The sequence below is a fragment of the Hirundo rustica genome, chromosome 4, assembly GCF_015227805.2.
Source record: "Hirundo rustica isolate bHirRus1 chromosome 4, bHirRus1.pri.v3, whole genome shotgun sequence".
Taxonomy (NCBI): Eukaryota; Metazoa; Chordata; class Aves; order Passeriformes; family Hirundinidae; genus Hirundo; species Hirundo rustica.
Genome location: NC_053453.1, coordinates 64885609 through 64907580, shown reverse-complemented (window position 1 = coordinate 64907580; position 21972 = coordinate 64885609). Strand labels below are relative to the sequence as shown.

General features: G+C 44.8%; 1 protein-coding gene across 4 annotated transcripts in view; it reads right to left on the bottom strand.

The window, feature by feature from the left end:
• The window catches only part of DGKI (diacylglycerol kinase iota), a 200076-nt gene extending 181384 nt beyond the window's left edge, over positions 1-18692 (bottom strand). For all 4 annotated transcript variants that reach the window (XM_040062808.1, XM_058420356.1, XM_040062809.1 and 1 more), the window contains exon 1: positions 18583-18692. The gene's annotated coding sequence lies outside the window, so the exon portion shown is untranslated. The remainder of the gene's footprint in view (positions 1-18582) is intronic.
• Between the last annotated feature and the right edge of the window lie 3280 nt (positions 18693-21972).

The following is a 21972-nucleotide window of genomic DNA, read 5'->3' as shown; positions in this document are numbered from 1 at the left end:
TGTGGAAAATGTGTACAAACCGACCATTTGATGCGGCAGTGCAGGTCCTGCCAGCCTGGGCACAGGAATCCTGTCTGCTTGATTTGCTCTCTGTTAAGTAGTCTGCCCAGCTTTTGTAGCACAGGCAAAAGCTAAAACAGCAGATGATCTATACTGAAGTATGCTAGCTCCAGGAATCCTAATTTTCTAGACAAAAGCAATTCCAAACGGACAAGCCACTAAAATTTCAAGCGCCCTCACAAGTGAATATATTGAGTTTTATCAAAATTCATTTATCTTTTTCATATCTCTTCCCCCATACTTATTTTCTAAACTAACTACAGTGGAACATGAACCCCAGGTACACATAGTTTTTCATGTTTAAATACACACACACAAAAAAAAGATGCACATAAATAAAAAACTGTGGAGCTTCACACACGGAAAATCCACATGAGACAGTAGATCTGTTGCTCATTCTAGTGTTTCTCTACATGGATGAGATTTCCTTTACCGTGCAGCATCCTCTTAGACCCCAGAAGCTTAGAGCAATATCCTTTTGGATACATAACAGTTCCTTCAGTGCATATTTACTTTCATGCAGCCCATCTTTCTTTATTTGGAACTGTATTTTTATGCACAAAACAGTAGCTGTCAGAGGAGGCAGGAGTTATTAAAAAGTTCATCTGTTCCAGCTGCTTAATCCTCACTTAAACTCATCATTAATCCTTTTTTTTAATGACACCATAATTGTCCCTATGGCAACCAATTATGATGTCACAAACAAGATTAGAATTTTAGATAGGGGAAGAGAATTAACTTCTTTGCTATTTGTTTAGGTCCTTCGTGGCTGTCACGCCTGATCAAATCACTGCCCAATGAGTTCGAGAACTCTGCTCAATATCCCACCAGTACCTATACTGGCATTTTAGGGCAAGGCAGACAGAAACATGGGCAGTGGCATGTACCCGGTGAAGGATGGAAAGCTGCAGTGCACAGACGGTCCCTTTCCAGCCCCTCCAGGTCATATTCTCAGCTCCTAAAGCAAGAAATCTTGGGCAGTGACATTGTGGGCATACAGTAGTCAGACTCGTTATGAATGCAATACATTTTCCTATAAAAGCCTAATCCTTCTTTAGATTTTACTGAATACTTACCTTCAACGATTTGCTGCAGCAATGAAGTCCCTATTAAACACACACACAAAACAATCATGTATGGCAAGTAAAAAAAAAGCCCCTGAGCTCACTTATTTCATCATATTTTCTTCTACTTATAAACCAAATAACCACAGTCTGTCATCTCTCTTCCTGCAGAATAATCACAAACACACTTGAATGCCTGAAGTGATTTACCCTTCTTTAGTCCTTTTTCATTTCATCTATAGCTTTTCAGGCTCCCAGCAAACCAAAGGAAGAAAAAAGTAAAACTAATAAAGAGGTCAAATATCAGCCACCCTGGTACCGTTCAGCACCTCATCAACAGCTGGAGGTGTCACATACTTGTAATAAAGAAGATTTGTCCCCACTCCTTCCCCCCTGCAGGTTTTGTTTATGCCATTCTGGCGAGGTAAATGAATTAGAGTAACAGCAAATGTTAAGCTAAGAGCAAAGCTCACCAAAAAAGGGACTGTCCCACGGAATAACATCAGGACTTGCACAGAGGCACCCACCCAACCCGCCTCTAACACATGTTCCTTTCAGCAGCCAGGGCTGGCTTTGAACCACTGAAGAACAATGCTGAGAGGCCAGCAGTCATGGGCAATCCAAGCATTTTACTTTCCAGGCAATCTATTGTATCTCATGGAAAACACGACCGATGTGCCCCCCTAGATAGATATGCCCAAGAGAGGCAAGAGATTTGCTTTCATGTCCTGCACTAGGACCAAATCACAGAACAAGTGGCTCCCAGCTGCCCTTGCAGCTGGCAAAGCATTTTCAAGATGCAGCTCACAGCAGGCAAAACGGCAATATCTCTATTTGGCCGTAGAGATATTGCAGCGCTTTATAAAATTGACATACTTGCCAGCATCCACTAGAAGAAGTCACCAGTTCCACTTCAAAGCAGATTTACGTCTTGCCAAGAAAAGCCCAAAACAACAACAAAACTAAAAAGAAAAAAACATTTTGAGAGAAAAATTCTATTGTTGCCTTTTTTTTTTTTTTAATATGGAAGTATTTGTCAAACACTAACAAGCATATACATCTATTCATCCTGTTTGTAGGAAGGGTCCACATAAAAACTGATTTTAAGACTGCTTTCCATGCCCTGCCTGTAGTCAATAGAGGTGGCTTCTTCCAGAGGACAGTTTGGAGCCAGAATTATGTTGGCAACATAGTCCTCTGGAGAAGACTCTCTCACATGCTAACGACCATTGAGTAAGGGTAGTCTCCCCAGCCTGAAATTATCCTTCAGGAATAATTCCTTCTCTCCTCTACTGACTTCTTCACACATACCAGTACTCACAATTTTTCCAGAGCCAGCAGGGCGTGACACCAATCACCAAGGCGTGCGCAGGGGGACTGATTCATCACAGCAGAGCCATTAGAAGGAAACGCATTAGTCTTAATGGCAAGAGCTGCACATTCACATGGTCTCTTCCCAAGAAATTTTTTAAATCCTGTGGGAGACATATGTCTGGAACAGCAAAACCAGTACAAGCAGACACTGTTCTGTGACTGACTGTAAGAATTCTGCAATCCTTTGTCCAGACATAATTTACTATAGCAAACGCTGCCTTGCTATTTTGCCTGTCTCTTGTATTTGTTTCCAGGCTGCAGTTACCAACACCCTTCCATCTTACCCTTCTTCCTTTTCTGCTGCCTAGACCAGTTGAAAGGGAGCTCCTCAGCCCAGAAAGCCAAATCTCATGGAAATTTGACTAGTTCAAAGTTCTACCCCTGTTGAGCCAAGCACACTGTGGTGCTCAGCAACCAGAGCATCATCCTGCCAAGATCCACCACCCTGGTGCCCCTCCCTGTGAGAGGGTAATTGCTGATCCAACTGGTCCATGCTCAGAAAGGAGCAGCAGAAATGGCTAAAGAGCAGATCAACACCTCTTCAGGGCAGAAGCCTTTTCAGCTCTAACATCACACATCACCTTCATCCTCTCTATTAGACAAGATTTGTTGCAGTAAGTGACTACTTGGCTTTCTACTAACCAGTTACTTCCACCAGTAACTGCAGAAGAAGACAGAACATTCTCAGAAAGAAAAGGAAAAAAGCAGCCATTAACCATAAATACCTGATAACGTATTTTAATCATGACATCAAGAAGCTCCTGCTAGCAGTCAGAGGACAATTCATCTTCCATCAGTCTCCTTCAGTCTCTGGTAGCTCAGAAGAGGCCAAGTGTCACAGGGCTGACCAGCACTAGATGTGGTTATTACAACACATTTCTATCATAAAAAAATGAATCATGCCAAGATAGTTTCACGAATGCTACCAAATAAAATGGCTTGCATTCCCATTCACTGGAAAATTCTCATATTTCAAATCAAAACAAAATTACTTTCCTCTTCTGAATCAGAGTGAAAAGAAGATCTCAAGATGATGAAAAGTAATTACAGTATCAACCATTCTATATTTTACTTATAAGATGAATATGTAAGGATATTGGTCACGTTAGGAGGGGGTTTTTTTAAACAAATCAGCATTTTCCCCAGAAGATTTCAGTTGGAAAATATTATGCCAAAAATGTTTTTAAAGTGAGAATATTCTGCTGGGAATGTTTAAGCTACCCTTCTCCACTACAGAAGACTGGAATTACAAGCAAATTATACAAATATTACCTGATGCCCAACTTTCTTAGAATGAGTGAAAGGTCACCCTTTTAAAAAACAAACGTGATTTCCCACTGCCTCTCTGAGCAGACTCTTCACAGAACGACTCTGATATCTCCCATGTGTTTCAGCACACACCCCCAGCTCAGCCACATCAGGCAGGAGCCCTCCAGGCTCACCTGGCTGTCCCAACACCTTCATCACTCCAGTCAGCCACTGACATGCTCTGTTGTGCATGCAGCCACCCATCATGAAGATATTTTCACTGGTTTTCATCCATCCTCCTATTATTTGTGGTTACACACATAATAGAAGCTGCTTTGTCTGCCTGTGCGGTAAATTTGTCTCATTGTCTTACAACCTCGCTGTGAGAAGCTGTTAGGATTGATTCACAATAGGGCCAACATTTCCATCAAGCAAATATCATGCTCAGCACCTGACAAATTGTGACACTGTTTGCAAAGTGACTGAATCAGAAACAAAAAGCTCCCACTGTGTGTTTGGGTAGGGGTGGCTGGGAAAGGGGCTGCCATGCAGGAAACAGGGGCTGCTGTCCAGGCACAGCTCAGACACAGCAAAACCCAGGAGAGCCCTGTGTTTTCTGGACATGATCCTCATGATGCAGGCAGGAGTGGGCAGGAGAGCTATCCTGACAGGGAACTGCCTCTTGAGACAGTAAGCTGTCTCCTACAGGAAAGGAATACCTGTCTTTCTCTTTTGCAGACATTGGATCAAATTGAGGGGAGTTGAGTAGTGATTTTGCTTTCCCAGTTTATTTCCTCCCTCTTTTCTTTCTCTCTGTATTTCACCTTCTTATTGGCTTCTTTCAAGCTTGGGAAAAAAAAATTGTTATAAAGTATTACCTAGTGTGCTCTAAGCACAACTTTCCACTCTTCCTTCCTCTCTTTCTCTCATTTTATAATTGCTGGAGACCCACTGGAAAAGCCTGTCTTTGGTCAGCAGGAGGATCCAAAACCCTGACTGGGTTGAATTAATCCAATCCTTTTTTGCAGCTCCCAGCACAAGCAGATGGGAGAAGCAGACACACGGAGCAGGCCCACATCCATATCCTTCAGGAGGCAGTCAGGCTCAGCTTTATAACTGATAAGATGCACAGCGGCAAAGGATAGTAAAATAACATCACTGGTGGCAGAAAGGAAAGGCCATTTGGTATCTTGGCACTTCACATGTAAAATGGGATGATCTCCAATTTTCGTGAAGCAAAAGACTTAAGTAATCTTAGGACAAAGGCCAAAGACGGAAAAGAATCACCTTCTTCTTCTGCTAAGTCAGAAGAGGGGTGTAATCAGTCTGTGATGGAAGCTCTCCCTGCCTCTGTCTGCACTGCACCTCTCCCCAAAGAGAAAACAGCCCCTGCCAATTAGGAAATGAGGAGGAATGAACCCAGCACTTTCAAAGCCATAGGTCAGCTCCCTTCCTCCTTCCATCTCTCTCCCCAAATTAGTCATCTTATCTCTCTTCCCACAGAAGAACAGCATGAGCTGTGATGGGAGAGGAGCCCCCACACTCTGGCTCAGCAGCTGTGGCTTACTGGAGCAGGTACCACTATAAACACCGAATTCAAAGACTTTCTTCTGAAGGAAGGGAAATTGGAATTGTAAGCAGCTATTGTATGGGCAGGAAAACGACAGCTTCAACCCAGCATCTGCTGATGGCAGAATTACATTTCAGTGCTTTCCTCTCTGCGCTAAGGAGGTGGGGGTAAGAGGAGAACAGTGTGCTGAGCAATCCAGGGATTAGGGAAAAAATACCATATTGCCCAGCCAAGGGATTAGATTAAGTTTTCCTTTTAAATTCCCTGCTATCTGATCTCTCACATTTTCACCAGACATGGGGCAAAAATTGGAAAGAATGCATTCTTTCCTCTTGAATAGGTGAGTCTAGAAGATTACATATGAGGAAATAAAATTATTTGTGTGTCATATTAAATATCTTGCCCAGCTGCAACCAGAGATAGCTCAGCTTTGTGTCCTTCATTAAAAAAAAAAAAAAAAAGGAATAATTAGCAGATTTTACTTCACTCAGTATCTTTTTTTTCTTTTTTTTTTAATCACATGAGGTTTTTCTAAACACGCTCTTTAAGAGGGGAGCTCACACAATGCTCTCTCTGGTTTGCCCTGTCCTGGACAGCATTTCTTAGAGTGTTTCTGGCTTGAGACTTCCCAGAGGCTTGGATAAGCATGCATAATGTTTGGCTTATGTTGCTGATGTCCATCACATCCCCAGAAGTCTGGGGTCTGGACAGCAGCTTGCTGTGCACTGGGAAAGAAAGCCCAGGCTATTCCCAGAGGGAAAGACATGCAATATCTCCTCTGGAAAGCAGAAAAGCTGTGCTTCTGCCAGCCCTCCCTTTGGAGGGTGCCAGAGCCTGCCAGGCCAGACTGCTTACAGCCATCCCTGATGAAGGTTATGGATTCCCTGCCTCTCAAACAGATTAATATTTGATTGGTAAGGGGATTTTTGGGGAAAGAGCTGCCACTCCTAGGCCATTAGACTGAAGGCCATCAGGGTTTAGCAGTTTCTAAACACCATATGTAAAATCTGTGAGGGGGCATCTTAACTGCTTCATTGGTCTCCATCCAACTTGTAGCTGCCCCAGCATCACAGCCAACATTACTCATCTTTCTCTCTGCTGACAAAAAGAGAAACAAAATGCTGCCAAGACAGAGGCCAAATAACCCGACACTCAGTAATTTTGCTGTTCACTCTGGAACAGTGCACATTTATCAAACGATGATATGGTCCATATCACACTCAAGGAAATGAAAAACACTGTTTTGCTGTTTGCTGCCCAGGCTGAATCAAGAGTCACAAAGCCAGAAGAGAGTCCTGGCAAGCATCACAGCCCTGCCCTGTACCCAGCCCACGGGGAACCTCCTCCAGCACTGTGTGCTATGCATCAGTGGGGCTTGTCAGACACCTCTCAGCATTCCTTCAGTACCTGAAAAAGCTGGGAAAAAAGAAAAGCTGAAAAGCTGGAGAGGGTAACTTGTGCCTCTTCCTTTTTGCCATGGGGTTGAGTTGTACTGACAGGAAGAAGTCAAAAACCAGTCTCTATTCCAATTACACTTTAAAAGTGCATGTAACCCCCCTGCAACACAGCTTACCACTGCAAGGCTTGCAAACTCCCCATACTGCAACTCTGAAGGGAAAAGGAAGCAGCTTATGAGCATCTTGATGGTAAAGAATCAGAGATAAAGCACTGTACTGTAAAGCTCACACTAGCCTTGGAGGCAGGAAAAAACTGTTTGAGCAACCTCAATAACTTAACTCTAACCTTGTAGAATGTGAAAGCCAGTGTCCATGTATTCTATGTTCTTCTTTCATTGTACAATGCACTGCACAGCCCCAGGTACATAAATAACACAGAGCACTGCAGCGTTGGTGAAGGTAGGGCAACAAAGGAAAATTATAGAATTAAAAGGACAGAGAGCAACCAAAAAATATAGAAAATTGTAAATTCTCTCATGGTGGACACTGGCCAGGGACAAAACTACCTGCTGCAAAGCCAAATGCAGTGCCCTACAAGAGAAGTGACAGTTGCAACTGTTGGCTACCTGCAGAGACAAAAATGAAAAACAAGGAATAGCTTAAGTTCTCTTCACTAATGGAAGGCTACCCACAACCAAGCACATCAGCTGCATCAGTACTGTTGCTAATTCCTTCTTCCATGTCATTTTAAATCAAGCTAAAACCTGGAGGTGACTACAGTGCCAGAAGCAAAGATTCCTACACGAATAAGCAGCTGGCAAGGCACTGGTACTGGATATCCCTCGAGGCAGCAGCATCAAAGGCACTTATCTTTTGTTTCCTATCTGCATGAGGGTTTTTAAAATGTGAATTCTCTCAGTGTCTCAACTTACAAGTAACCTCAAAACTCATAATGAAACTTTATTCACATCTTTGGCATTTCACTTACTTTCACAGGAGAGTCCATTGCCCTCTAGGGCTCCATCTCAAAACCATAGATCAGGCTAACATCAGCAATTAGTAATGAAGGACCTGGCCCTAGCATGCACCTTCACATGGCATTTCATTGCCTTCAGAGCACCTGCAGGATGCAATGCTCCAGGAAGAATGAACCTCGATGTGTTTTCACAACAAAAGGATATACTCCTGGGATCACTCACTAATTGGATAAAAGCTTCAGAACTCCCCCATTACCATCCCTAGAGGAAACTCATTAGCAACCTAATGAAATAAAGTGATGACAGGAAGGTATTTTCTCATCATCTTTTAATGCTAACGGGCTTTAAAGCTATTTTCCTTCCTCATCCTCTCCTATGGTGCCCAGAAACCCCATGGCACCTCTCAGAGCATCACAGGTCGTCCTCTCTCCTGCTTATTACACAACATCAGGGAGCAGCTTCAGAGCACAGAGGGATTCTAGGGTGTTCGACTCATCATCTTTGATGAATCTGTGCAATTGAAGGTTAATCCCTGCCCCACTTGGAAAATGGTCCCCAGTGGGTCAAGCTTCCTTATGAGTCATACAATTTAGAAGAAATATAATCTGACTACTAAGGACTTTGTTGTTTGGTTTTATGACAGGCAAAACTCATGAACATTTGAAAGAATTTGAAAATATTGAAAGAAATTTTACAATTTTGAAATACATTGAAGTTGGTGAAATTACAAATATTGACGCGAGTTCCACATAAGCGCAGCGCTTCTAATAATTATGTCTCTATTAAACATGATAATTTTTTTTCTCCTTCTCTAAAAAGCATCATCTCCTACCCCCAAACACTTCTGTATCATATAGCCTTAATATGTACATATTTTAGATGTACATATTAAACACAAACTCCTTAGTAACAGCGGGGGAGGAATGGATAATTCTGAATAAATCTGAAAAGGATATTAGAACGCAAGACAAAGTATTCACCATCACATTCCCACTATCCACACCTCTGACCACCTCCTCCAAGTCCCTGGACATTGAAAACAAGCCCACATCTGTCACCCTGGTTTTTCTGAGTTTTTTAAAGCCTTTTGATTGTTCATAAAATGGAGTCAGACTTTTTAGCTACTGTACAATATTAGGAGCAGTTTCTGCCTTTTCCCGCACATGTAACATAAACAAATCCTTTGTTTTTCATTCTCTGTCCTTTGCATATTTCTAACCTGAAAACAATTATAACTGACAGCTGGTCTGGCCATTCGGCTGAGGGGTGAAAACTCCAGAAGCCAATCCACTGCCAGACCCACAAATGTATAAAAAGTAAGAAATAAACAGGCAGAGGGGCTCTGGGTTTGGCTCAGCCTTGGGCTCTCTCAGAGGAACCCTCTGCCCTGCGAAATCTCTCGTCTCTGTGTGATTGTTTTGCGTATCCCGATCACACACATCTCTCCTCCAAGAGCTCTTGAATGGAGTCAGATCACCAAAGGCATCAATATATCATTTATCTCTGCAATGCATCCCCAGCCTAGCTGAGGCTGTAGGGCTGCCAGCAGCACCACTGCCACTGCCAATAGGTGACCTCGCTGCTGGCGGCACACACCTCACTGGCAGCCCGAGGGAAGGGCATCCTGCAACTTCTCATGACCCATGTTTAGCCAGGGGGAGCAACAAAGTGTGCAAGTACACCTCAATCCCAAATACAATTAGACACCTCCCTTCTCTGACTGCATGGCCATTTGTCTACAACGATGAGGATCAGTGTTAGGTAGTCGTAGAGCTGTTGAGCTTGAAAACTCTGTAGGCAGAGTTTAATGCTGTAACCCCTCAAAACAAACAAACAACAACAACAACAACAAAAAATGAACCAAATTATGACATAGCAATTTCTCATTAGTAACTGTATGTTTTGAATCTAGCTAAGCTTTCAAACAGCTGTTAAATGGACAGGGATTCTGGCAGTGCCATACACAGCTGCATTGGAAAGCAAATCTAGAACTGAAAGGTTCAGGACCTCATTATCAAGATTTTTCTAGCACAAGTGTTTCAAACCACCAAATTTCCTGAAAAATGCAGTATAGACAGGTATTGGGAAATATCAGGCTCAATCCCAGAGCACAGATGAGGTCAGCCCTGCACCAGCTTTGTCATGAACACAATAGTTAGTGATCATTCATTCCTCACAGCTTCCTAACTAATCTTTCCCTTTCCCCTCAGCCTCTTCCCCAGCTTTATGCTGAGCCATTTCACTACGTTATCTGAAGGTGTGGAGACATTCAGAAAAACTACTTAGTGCCCTGTGGCAGCCTCGGGCTACAGAAGATCTGTAAAAATTAACCTTGCCATGTGCTCAATTAAATAAGTCAGAAGCAAAACTTCATAGAAACCAAGAATGCTTTGGTTTGAAAACAACCTTACAGATCATCTTGTTGCAACACCCATTCCATAGGCTGAGACAACTTCCACTAGATCAGCTTGCTCAGAGCCCCTTCCAAACTGGCCTTGGACATTTCCAGAGATGGGGCAGCCACAGCTTCTCTGGGCAACCTGTGCCAGGGCCTCACCACCCTCACAGGGAAAAATTTCTTCCTAACACGTAACCTAAATCCATCCTTTTTCAGTTTAAAGCCATTCCTCCTTGTCCTGTCACTACATGCCTTTGTAAAAAATTCCTTTCCAGCTTTCTTGTAGGCCCCCTTTAGGTATATTTGGTTATATTATACACTAAGCAAGATCAAATTATAATATTCATGCACAGCTGTCCTCTGCCTCTCCCCCAACTTTCAGGTTTTCTCTGAAAGTTGCAATTTCAATCCTTTTCTCTTCCAATGTCTTTTCTTGGCCTGGATGAGAGGTCTCGCTCAAAGTGCTAGAGTTGAAGATCTTTTCCCAGTTTGTCCCACTCCAGACAGTGCAGACTCCATCTGCACTCTAAAATAAGTCTCTTTATGTTCCTTTCCCTCTGTTTCTCAAAGTATCTAAAAAAATTCAGGCCCTACATTGCCTGTGCTATGTATTGTCACAGATTACAGCCTTACAGGTGGAAAAAATTGAGACAATATCCAATGGGCAAGAACTACACTTTTTAGCTTGAGGTAAGGTTCTAACCAGCACACTAGATTTTTCTGGAGTTAAAAAACAAAGAACCTCTTCCTTGACACTACACAGTCACCTCCTTCCTTTGTGGATCTCTTCTGCAGACTAAGATGGGGGACTGTGGTCCACTGTAAGAGAAAAAATTCTGGTGAAATTTAAGGTAGAAAAATCTCTTTTTTTTTCCTAACCGCAGTCATCCCGAGCGCAGTGTTTTCCTCAGAGACCGACTCAAGCACGGACTGGACAGTCTGTGCTAATCTGTGGCACACGGGAGCCAGCACATCAGACAAGGTGGTGCTGGTGTGAGGACCGCGCACATCTTAATCTTCCTGGACAAAGTCCTGAATTCCTTTATAGGCAAAACACAAAAGACAAGTCTCCAGGTAGGGAAAAGAAGCCTTTAGGAGCTGGCTGAGAGGCAATCACCTTCCCTGCTGGCAGCGTGAAGTGGGCTGCACACACATCAGCCTCACCAGGAGCTCGGCGTCCTGAGAGAAAGGGCGACGGGAGAATCCAGGGGCTGGCACAGCACCAGGGAAGCAGCTGCTCCCAGCACATCCACACCAAGAGATACAGGAGAACAGAAAGGAAAAGCACAGTACAGACAGAGATGAGAAGTGAAACCAGAGAGATGTGGGGGCTTTTGAAGAGAGAGAAATGAAAACCTGGGACACAGTTCTTGGCACTGCCTTTTCCATCAGACCTATGGCCTTTGCCATGAGCGAGCACATTAACATTTTACATATATAAATATGTATTACCTTCGAGGAAAGGACAGAAAAAGGCAGAAAACTCACACACCATACACTGGAATTAGCAACATAATGACATCCCTTCATCTTTGTCCCTGAATATTTACACAGAGCGTGCACCAAGGCCCACAGGCACACAGCACACCATTGTATGCATTTCTCAGCCCACAGAGGGCCCAGCAATTATTTGGTGAAGGCACAGATGGCTTTCCCTCATGATTGCAACTTCAAAAACACACAGCAAACTCCTTTGTGTCCATGTCCCAGCATAAACCTTCTTCACCCTGAAGGGACATCACTTTAGCCACACACAGCCACCAAAAACCCAGCACTAACTCACATGGGGGCCCCAACAATCTCCCCACACACAGGGGCTTTTCTAGAGGTAGTCTTAACAAACACTTTTTTTTTTTTCAAATATACCATGTCCCACACGGTTTTTCTTTGCTAAGAGCAATGAATCATAGAATCATTCAAAAACTAAAAGAAGCAGGAGAAAAAAATGTCTCCAAACCAACACTGGGACACGTAGGTGAACATGTCAAGTATACTAGAGTTCATCCATTACTTCCACTTACAAAAACCAAAACAACAACTTCCTAAAGCAAGACACAAAAAGATCTCCAAATCGCTACCTCCATTTTATTCCAAGGCAAAGTTTCTCACTGACAGTTCTGTAACTAGAAGTGGATACAAAGATGTGAGGCTGCCATTCCTGACTATTTTTTTATTGTTATCCTTTTCCTTGTTCCTCTTTTCCTTAACATCTGTGAAATCCTTTGTCTGACTGTCACATGTGTATCTCATGTCCAGGCTCTACTTTATGTAGCATAAAGCAAAAGGAAGAGTACAGAATACTGTTGTTTGTACACATCTCCTTCCCAAAACCTCATCCAAGTTGCCAAACTAAAACAAAACAAAACAAAACAACAACAACAACAACAAAAAAAAAAAAAAAAAAAAAAAAAAAAAAAAAAAAAACACAAACCACCACAACAAGCAAATCTACCAAAAGTCTGGTGAGGCTCTTGAAGAAGATAATTTCATCAGTCCCATGACCGACCCAGGAGAGAAGAACTGACTAGCTGCTCATTTATTCCAAAGGACTAGAGAGAACAAAATTGGTTTTCCACTTCATCAAAGTTATGTGGCACCTGATTCAGCACTTTAGACACGACGAAATTTTCCACCTGCAGGGCATTCTGAGTGTACAGGTCCGTGCCTGTGCTACACAACAGCTTCATTATGTGCTCACAGAGGCTCACCCTTTCAGATCACTGATGTTCTTATCTCCTCCTGACTATGTACATAATTCCATTGCAGCTCACGTGCAATTTTAGTCAGAGTTACCACTCACAACATCTCTTTTGTGAGGTGCTGCTAAGCCCAGATAAAGAAGAGAGAAGGTCAGACACGCTCTAAATTCAAAGACAATCCCTTTACTTTGTGCTATGTAGAGACATTGATGGCCACACTGGCAGCCACATCTCAATGTCAGGAGGGAACCCTAAATGTCAGCTTGATTTTCCCATGGTAGAATTCTTCTTTCTGACTGTCCTAACATTTTCCTGCAGCACAGAGTTTCCACCTCAAAGCTTTATAAATCAAATAGCTTCATGAAGGCCCCATCACGTACCAAAAACGTCCTGTGATCTGCCTTGGGAGAAACGACAAAATGGCGATGAAAGTCTGGGGTGACAAAGTAAATCGAGTTTCTGTTACACGAGTGGGAGGTAACAAGACTGCACAGTACCTACCCACAACTCCTAACAGACTGCTGCAGGCAGATCCTCTGAGATTAGGCCAGAGAGTGAGAATTATTTCCTTGACATTTGGTAGAAGATAAAAACCCATCCATCATTTTCATGCAAAACAGCCACACTCATTTATAGCAGTAGAATGTGTTAAGATTCAAGGAAACTTAGGTAAAATAAAACAACACAATCAAAAGATCAAAGGCTTGTGTTAGGTGTTTTCATTTTTATAAATGTCATTCAGCTTTAATTATTTATAATACTTCACAGTACACTAGTAAATGCTGTCACATTTCACAAAACAATTAAGTCTTAGTAACAGGAGACACCTCTATTATCTTGTCTATATTTAATATTTACTAAGAAGTGATGTGTGTTTTATGACTGTTATCATGTCTGAAAAGAAAAGAACCAAAAAAAAAAAAAAAAAAAAAAAAAAAAAAAAAAAAAAAAAGATGTTTCCTATGTTTATATTTCTATTTTGGTCCCCATCTGTACTCTCAGGTACTTAAATGCTCGCCAAGAGTGACAAGGCTTCTGTAAAATAAGGATTTCCCAGCATTTCCTTGCCATAACTTTTTCCCCTTTAAATGCAGCGACAAAACCAGCTCTAATTTTAACTCCTGTTACTTATTGCCACGGCAGACAAGCAGTACTTGCTGATGGTGCAGGGGGAAAGGCCAGCTCAATTCTTGGCTTCTGCTGGCAGAGGAAGGGTCGGGAAAGCACACAAGGCACATCCCAAACAGATTGATTTGGCAGGCAGGGGAGAAGCTTCAGCCAAGGAGACTCAAACCACCTACTCGAGATGGCGACCCTTCACAGGGACTCATTGCACCAGGAGTGGGGCTGAGGGGCCAGGGGACTCAGGGACCTAAGGAAAGCAGCGCCTCCAGCCTCTTCCATCACCAAAAGGGCAATGCACGATTCCCTGCTGGAGCAAGACACCTCTGCCAAAGACAAGGCACGACTGCGGAGCTGCCAAGACGCTGCCAATTAGCGGCACAGGACTCCGAGATGGTTCATTACTGCCCCACGTTTGGAAATTCCTGACTCAAGCAGCGGCAAAAATTCTAAAGCCTGCCACCCACTGCCTCAGTCAGGATTTCTCAGCTTGGTCAGAGTGAAATTGCATTTCTCTAGGAAAATTATTCTCTAGTGACAAGTGTTTGCCAAACACCACTTGAGCTCTCACAAGGGGGACATTAAAATCACAACTTTGTTTTTATTTACAATGCCACTAATCAAGACCCCCTGAATTTCTAAATAATAATTCATTAAGAAATTAAAATAACATTTGCTCTATTGATTTTTTTCAGTTAGTTTGCTCTTTAGGTTTTGTCGTTTGCTCTGAATTTTAGGGATGATCTTTTGTTTGATTGGGGTTTTTATTCATTTATCACTTTTACTATTTCTCTAAGCTTAAACAATTAAATGGCAAGACTGCATTTCAGATTAGACTTTGGAGGTGCAAATACTTGCAGAAAACTACCAGATAATGCTTTATTTCCCAGGATTCCTCTTACAATAGCTTTTTATTGTGGAAATATTCTTATCGAGCATCCATCTTTGGTATAATATGATTGTCTCGTTATATCAAGAATTACTTCAGGAAAGCAACTTTAACCCCTGCTTAATCTAAAGGACACCACAAGGTTCCTCACAAACTTTGCAATAATGAAATAATAAAACTTAAAGGGAAAATATACTACCTCACACTTTTCTGTTCCGATATCTTGTAAGTAATCTGCTGGGTCTAGAAAAGTATGGGGTAAATACCGCTCTGAGAACCAAACTTTAGAAAGCATTTCTCTCTGGCATATTTAATTCAGTTTTCATTCGCCAATCTTTTCACAGCAGGGCGGGAAAATGAACTTTTGGTTCTATCAGTTAAAAAAAAAAAAAAAAAAAAAAAGACTTCTTCATTTAGTGAGCCAAGATTTTCAGCAGAAAGAGCCAAAACATCGCTAAGATATTTAACTCCACATTTTCAGGGTTAAAAAAAAAAAAGTTAGGGCTAAGAATTGCTGCTTAGATGTTGGCATCCTGATATCAGCATCCAACCATTGGGTCAGTCGACCTCATTTAAGAGCGTGAGGCTGAAAAGGGAGATTTCTCCCTGAAAAGGGAGAATCCTCTGGCTGTCACTCTGTCTGAACAGGGACAGGAGCTGGAAGAGATCTCTCAGCAAGGGATTGAAGCTTCTGCTCGCAGCCCCTCGTCCCCTCCCTGCGCCCTGGCGGGCAGGACCAGCGCTCCGGGGCCAAAGGAAGATCCACTCAAGGGTCGCCCACGGACACGGGAACAGCCGCCCTCTAAAGCCATCATCTCCCGCACAGGCAGGGCAGAGTGGCACATGCCCACCATGCCTGTGTCCCCAGTTACACAGCACAGTGCCCGGGAGAGCACGGCCGGCACAGATCTGCTCTGAACGGAGCTTTCGGCGCGGACAGTGAGCTCCGGGTGCAAGGTGTGTATGGCTGGGAACATGGCAAGGCCATGGGAATTTTCAGGCTCCCCACGAGGCATACTTATGTTATTTAAAGCAAGTTCCTCCTCCTGCTGGTTTGACTGAGGGACAAACACGCCTACATTGGTATTTGCTACACAGAATCACGACGTATTTAATACAGCAGTTTCTGCATTTCAAGCCATGGGCCACATCGATTTCTGGATGTGTTACTCATAGTCTTGGTAGAATTCTAGAGAAACTAATGAGTTATTTGCATGGAACAACAAAGTCAGCTAATTAGAGATGTATTACATTGAGGATACTTGCTGTTTAACAACAAATTTAAAAAGAAGGGAGGGCAGAAGACAACACTTTAAGCCCAGTCTCAGGTAAACTACAGTTTAATGACGTTGGTACAGAAGAAGTTTCTCGTCCTTTTTTCCCTGTAAAAATATCCTGACCTCCCACTTCACTGCCTCAACTGCCACCAGCATATTTATTTTTTTTCACGCGTTTTCATGCACCTTTATTATTTTAAGCAAATTCCAGCTGTGTTTTTTTGTTGTTTTTTTTTTTTTCCTATGTGTATAAATACAGCTATAGGGGTGTGTATGGCAATGTAATGCACCTGCATAGAGAACCCTAAATGAGGTGGTTGAAAGGCTGTATGAAGCCTTGAATAATTTCTGTTGTGACAGTGGGTAAGGGAGTCCAAGTGCCGATGCAAATGAGTTTTCCTGGACCCAATATAGCCATTTACATTTGCAAATGTATTTCAGCACCATAATTTACTGAGGGAAATGGCAGCAATTTAAAGAGCCTGGGGTTGCAGGGTGTGGAGAACTCAGTGGAAGTCCTCTTTGGAAGTTTTATACTATTCTATCTATCCAGATTGTTCTCATTATGGATAAATGATAAAGTGCACATTATCTGTAGGAAAACAGCTGTAAATGAGGAAAAGGTGTGGAAATCCAAGGATGCAAAGAAAATCTACTTTCTTGCATGTATCTTAAGTCAAGTAGGATGAGCGATATGCATCGAGATGCTTAAGAAGAGGCTTTTATCTCTGAGGATTCAGGACTTGTTATATGCACATGTAGATGAAGGAGAGGAGAAGGAGGAATAAAAAATCCTACATTTCCTCCTAAAAGCATTTTTTATGAAACCCTCACAGGTACTGACCATGCAGAAAACTTCAAGAATACCCACATCTTTAACACAATTCTTGACAAACTGGTGAGCAGAACATTAGAAGCAGATTTTAGGATCTCCTCTTTCCTACAACCCATGCCACCACCACCACCACCATAATGGAAAAAAAAAAAAAAAAAAAAAAAAAAAAAAGGCAGAAGCCTTATTGCAAACTCCTTGACTTCTGTCCCAAGAGCAGACACATGAGCAAACCCATCTCGTTAGCAGCCACTTCTATTTCAGCAGCTCATCTCAGGCTCTGCCTTTACCTGCAATGGATTTGCCCCTAAAATGGTACAAGCTAAGAAAACTGTCAGGGTAGAGATGTAGAAGTACCTAGACCTGACTGATGTAATGTTTGTTTCAGAGGTGTCCAGTAAGTTTTCATTTTCCCATTGCTCACGTTACTGAGCCTAGGATGAATCATCCCAAACTTCACACTCACCACTGGGACCATCAGCCCTGATCGGGAAAGTCTCTCTGCACACATCAAATATTAGATAAAGCTTCAGCTATGAAGAGTGTTTAATTGCATCATTTTTAAGCCCTGCCACATGCAGAGCTTAGACTCAGACCAGCTCCTAAGTTATCCCAGCTGTAAGCTGACAGCGCATTAAGCATCATCATGGCTGGGAAGAGCCTCTGGCTAATTTACCTGGGGTTAGAGACACCCTTTTCCTGCCGGGGCAAGTAACAGCTCTGCGTTTCCGTCCTCCCAGGAGAGAGAGCTCGTCTCTAAGCACACTAGAACGCTAGTTACTGGTGGTGTGCTGCCTCCACAGGGGCTCTGCGACTAGAATTAGGTAAGACTCAAAAACTTTTTGGCAAGGACCTTCTCAGACAGCAATCCATTTCGGCAGATGCCGGCAATTAGCAGCTCCTTGCTGGTAACAGAAGAGCAGACGAGCCCCACCGACGGCCCCTTCGCGCAGGTGTATTTACAGGAGGAGCAAACCCATTTGTTTGACCTCAGACACGCCAGGTAAACGCACAGCCATAAAAACAGAAGACCCTGATTACGAAAGTAAGGTCCTGCTCTGGCCACAGCAGGGCACGTGGGAGCCGGTGTTCCTCAGCCCGCAGCCACCCCTGGGGTGCCGGGCACAGCAGCCCCCCACTCTGATCGGCCGCTGGGGCTTACGCAACGGCGGCCGGCGCGGGTGGGGGGCAGGCAGGGAGGGGACACTGCACTCCGGGAGAATTCCCATAGAGAAACTCCTCCCGGGAGCAGCCGTGCCTCCAGAAAGGTTTTTCCCATCCCCTTAATGAGCGTTTGGAGGCGCCGGGATCACGGGCGGCTCTGTTTTTACTGCAAAGGGCAAGTCCTATTCCCCAGGCAGCAGGGCAGGAGCTCCGACTGTGGCTCGAAGTAACTCTGAAGTTCAGCCACATTCCCCGTCACGCTCCCCATCTCCTCTGGCGCTGCCGCGCCGGAGGAGCACCCGAAACCTGACGGCAGCAGCGGGGCTGAGAGCAGCGCGCTCGCTGGCTTAAGGGAATGCAGGTCTGGGAGAGCTCTTTTAGGGTTCGGGATGAAGAAGAAGCCCACGGGGCTCCAGGGAGCTGCCCTAACGCCGCTGCCCGGCCGCACCGCCGCCGGAGCCTCCTGCCACCTCCCCACCCACCCAGAGGCGCCCGCCCGCCCGGCACCCACCTGTAGGACACCTGCTTCCTGAAGGTGAGGCTCCGCAGCTTCTCCTCCAGAGACTCGTCCGCCGCTGACAGCTCCTGCTCCTCCGGGATCCCGGCGGCGCCCGCCGCCTCCCCGCCACCCTCGGCCCCCCGGCAGCCGCCGCCGCCCGCCGCCCCCGTCTCCTCCCCGCCGGCCGAGGCGGGGGGGTTCATTGCGGCGGGGCAGCGGGGCCGAGCAGGAGGAGGAGGCGGGGGCAGGGGAGGGCCGGCCGGCGGCTGCAGGCGCTGGGGGGCGGCGGCGGCGGCCGGGGGACCGCGGCTCCCGGGGCCGCGGGGCGCGCTGCGAGCCGCGGCGGCTGCAAATGGCAGCGCGACCGCGCAGCATCCATCGGCGGCCGCACTGCAGCGGGGCATTGTGGGAAACTCCCGCCCGGCCACGCCCTCGCCACGCCCCGCCCGCCGCCGGCCAATGGCCGCGCCGAGCCCCCGCCGCGCCCCCGCCGCCACGCCCGGCCGCGCCCCGCCCCGCATCCCGCATCCCGCATCCCGCTGCAAATACCTTCCAGACAGAGCCCGGGTGCCCCGGGACACACAGCGGTGCCCCCGTCTTGTTACACGCGCGCTTGCTCGCCTATTGCTCGTCTACAAATCGCTTCCGATTTGTTCCCCCGGTGATGGCAATTCGGCGCGCTCGGAATCAAAGCACCCAGCGGCAGAGACATCTTCTGACAAGCATCACGGCGCCCCTTCGTAAAGTTAATTGTACTACCAACCTTGCTCCCTGCTTCTCCCTCTTTTTCATTAGCGGACACTAAGGAAAACTTCAGAGGAAAGTGGCAGCATGTTTCAGCACGAGATCGAGATGACGCTGACAATAAGATCAAAAAGTACAGAAAAGGTTGAGGTCTGTGGTTATACAGAAATTATTGCAGGAATTATGCACAGACAGTGCTTTTTTTTTCTGTATCTAAAAGTTCTCTGAAGTAATGAAATCCAAAATAGAAAAACATGAGGAAAAAAAAAAAAAAGGAGAAGTATGAACAATTATCCTCTACAGAGAAGGCAAACCCTACAGGAAGAGAATTCCCAAACTCCCATGCTCCACAGATGACTTCCTAAGCACCCTTGCTTCTTCTCTGTGAACCCTGTGCCAATTGAGTTTATGACAGTCAGCAGATTCCTTACACCTGCTCATTGCTCCTTCCCAATCCCATTCCCAGATTCAGCTTCTACACGTGAGGCACATATTGCGTACACATCTTCCACCTCAACTTCAGCACTGACAGGCCCTCCAAGCCAGCCAATTAACATCAACAATTCCGGTCCCTTGTTGGCAGGAGCCACCAGCACCTTGTTGGGTGATGAAAAGTGCGTCTTTTCACTACAGCATGAGCATTGAAAAGTTGAACCGACCTTCAAAGGAATGCTCTACAAAGGCATGTATTCCCTACATGCACTGGTGCTCTGCCCAGTTTATGTTTTCTCCTCCCCTAAACCTCAGAGTACTTTTAATTACTAGTGAAGAAGGCAAAACATAATTAAGCAATGTAGAACCTTTGCTTATCAGAACCAAAACTAAGGTTCTTATGGAGGACTGTAAAAGGAAGTTGTGGATCCTCCACTGAGCTGTGCACAGAGAGGTTTACAAACCAGCATGGAGCCCTACTGGAACCGTCGGCATCTTTTCCATTGAGAGCTGGGACCTCAGCTGGAAATTCTCTGGTTGAATTTCCAGGGAAATCAGCAGCGAATGTTGCTTGGGAAAACTTTCAGTTTAAGATAATGTGAAAAATATTTCTCGCAGAACCAAACTAAATCATCTTGGGGTGGACCTGTCAAAGAGAAGTTCAGAGCCAGCCCAAAAGCCAGCTTCAAGGATGGGGAGAGGCACCACAAGTCCCTCTCTTATCACTGCTGTTTTCGAGGGTTTGTCATTGGTGAAAACCGTGTGGCCCGTTGCTATGAGAAGATGCCAATCACATGTGCTAAAAAACCTGTAACTGCAAATTAATTGTGCACTGGGAGACCAGAACACTGTGCATCATCTCACAGCTTTATTTTCTCAGCCTTTGGTCCACATGAGAACAGCTCTGTGGCCTGTGCCCCAGCTAATGGCTCCACCTCCCCCAGAGAATCCAGAGCAGAGCCTAACAACTAATCAGGACTTCCTACCCCCTCTCCAGTGAACATCCATGCCACTGAGCCCCCTCCTCCTACAGCATAAGCCCTCCTGTGGCTCCAGCTTGTCAATAACCCTTTTATCCACATGACCAAATTTACACTCTGCTCCGGGATTACCTATTTTTCCTCTGACTGCTGCAATTTGCATGACTCATTTGCAACATGAAGAGCTAAATTGACTTCCTTTGCCTTTTTTCTGAATATGAGCAATTATGAGAGAGTCTGAGGCTCATGAAGGAAAGCCCTTCTTACGTAATTACACCTGTGGTGTAGCTGTCAATCCCTGTGGGTGCAGCAAGGCAGCAACAGCAGAAACTTTGTAGGAGTATCACGTTTGCTCCAAGCTGTGGCTGCAGACATACCACTGGGCCAGGAAGGAAAGGATGAGCACAAAAATAGATTTTTAGCAGGTTTTTCCAGTATCTGGGATTATCATGCTAACAAAAATGCTAACTCCCAGGTCTGGGCTCTCGTCTCTTAAGCACGGTCAGGTTAAGTGGAGCACCTCGCATCACTCCGTGGTGCCTCCCCTGATTGCCTGGGAGAGCTGACAAGGTTCAGCAGGTGGGGAGCGCTTTTTCCTGGGTGGAGACTTCTCACCATACTGCATGCCATGAATAGCAGGGTGGATGGTGGGAACGATGGAGGAAATGCAGCGAAAGGAGGGATTTCAGCCTTTTGGAGTAAAGCCAAGGGAAGGTTTATTCCATTACTCACTCACACGCCCGTTAAATCCCATTTTGAGCACGCCAGTGTGCACAGACTGCGTGCACTGCGGTAAGTTTTATTCCTAGGGGGAGGGACTGAAATTTCTTTTTCTAATAGAAAAGAGAGGGATATATGAAAAAGGGGATTGGGAAAGAAAAGGGTAAGGCAACCTTACTTGTTCAGTGTGCCAAGCTATCCGGTGAGAAGTCAGTCTACTTTAAATGCTCTGTATTCTTTAAGTTCACACAAAATTCATCCCCAGGTTAGCCCCCAACATTCAACTTTCAGGAAAAACATAGAGAACTTATAAAAATATATTTATACACATATATATGGCAGGTGTATGCATACATTTGCATCTCCTCCAACTGTAAATCTTTTTTTAAATGTGACATAAGCGGCCAACTTCCCATTCCAGATCCAGTGTTGATAGATTGGACCCACCCACAAAAACATTCTCTTTTGGTCAACATTTGAAGGTCCAGTAAGGCACTGCTCATCCATTGGGAAGCTGAGAGGTGTC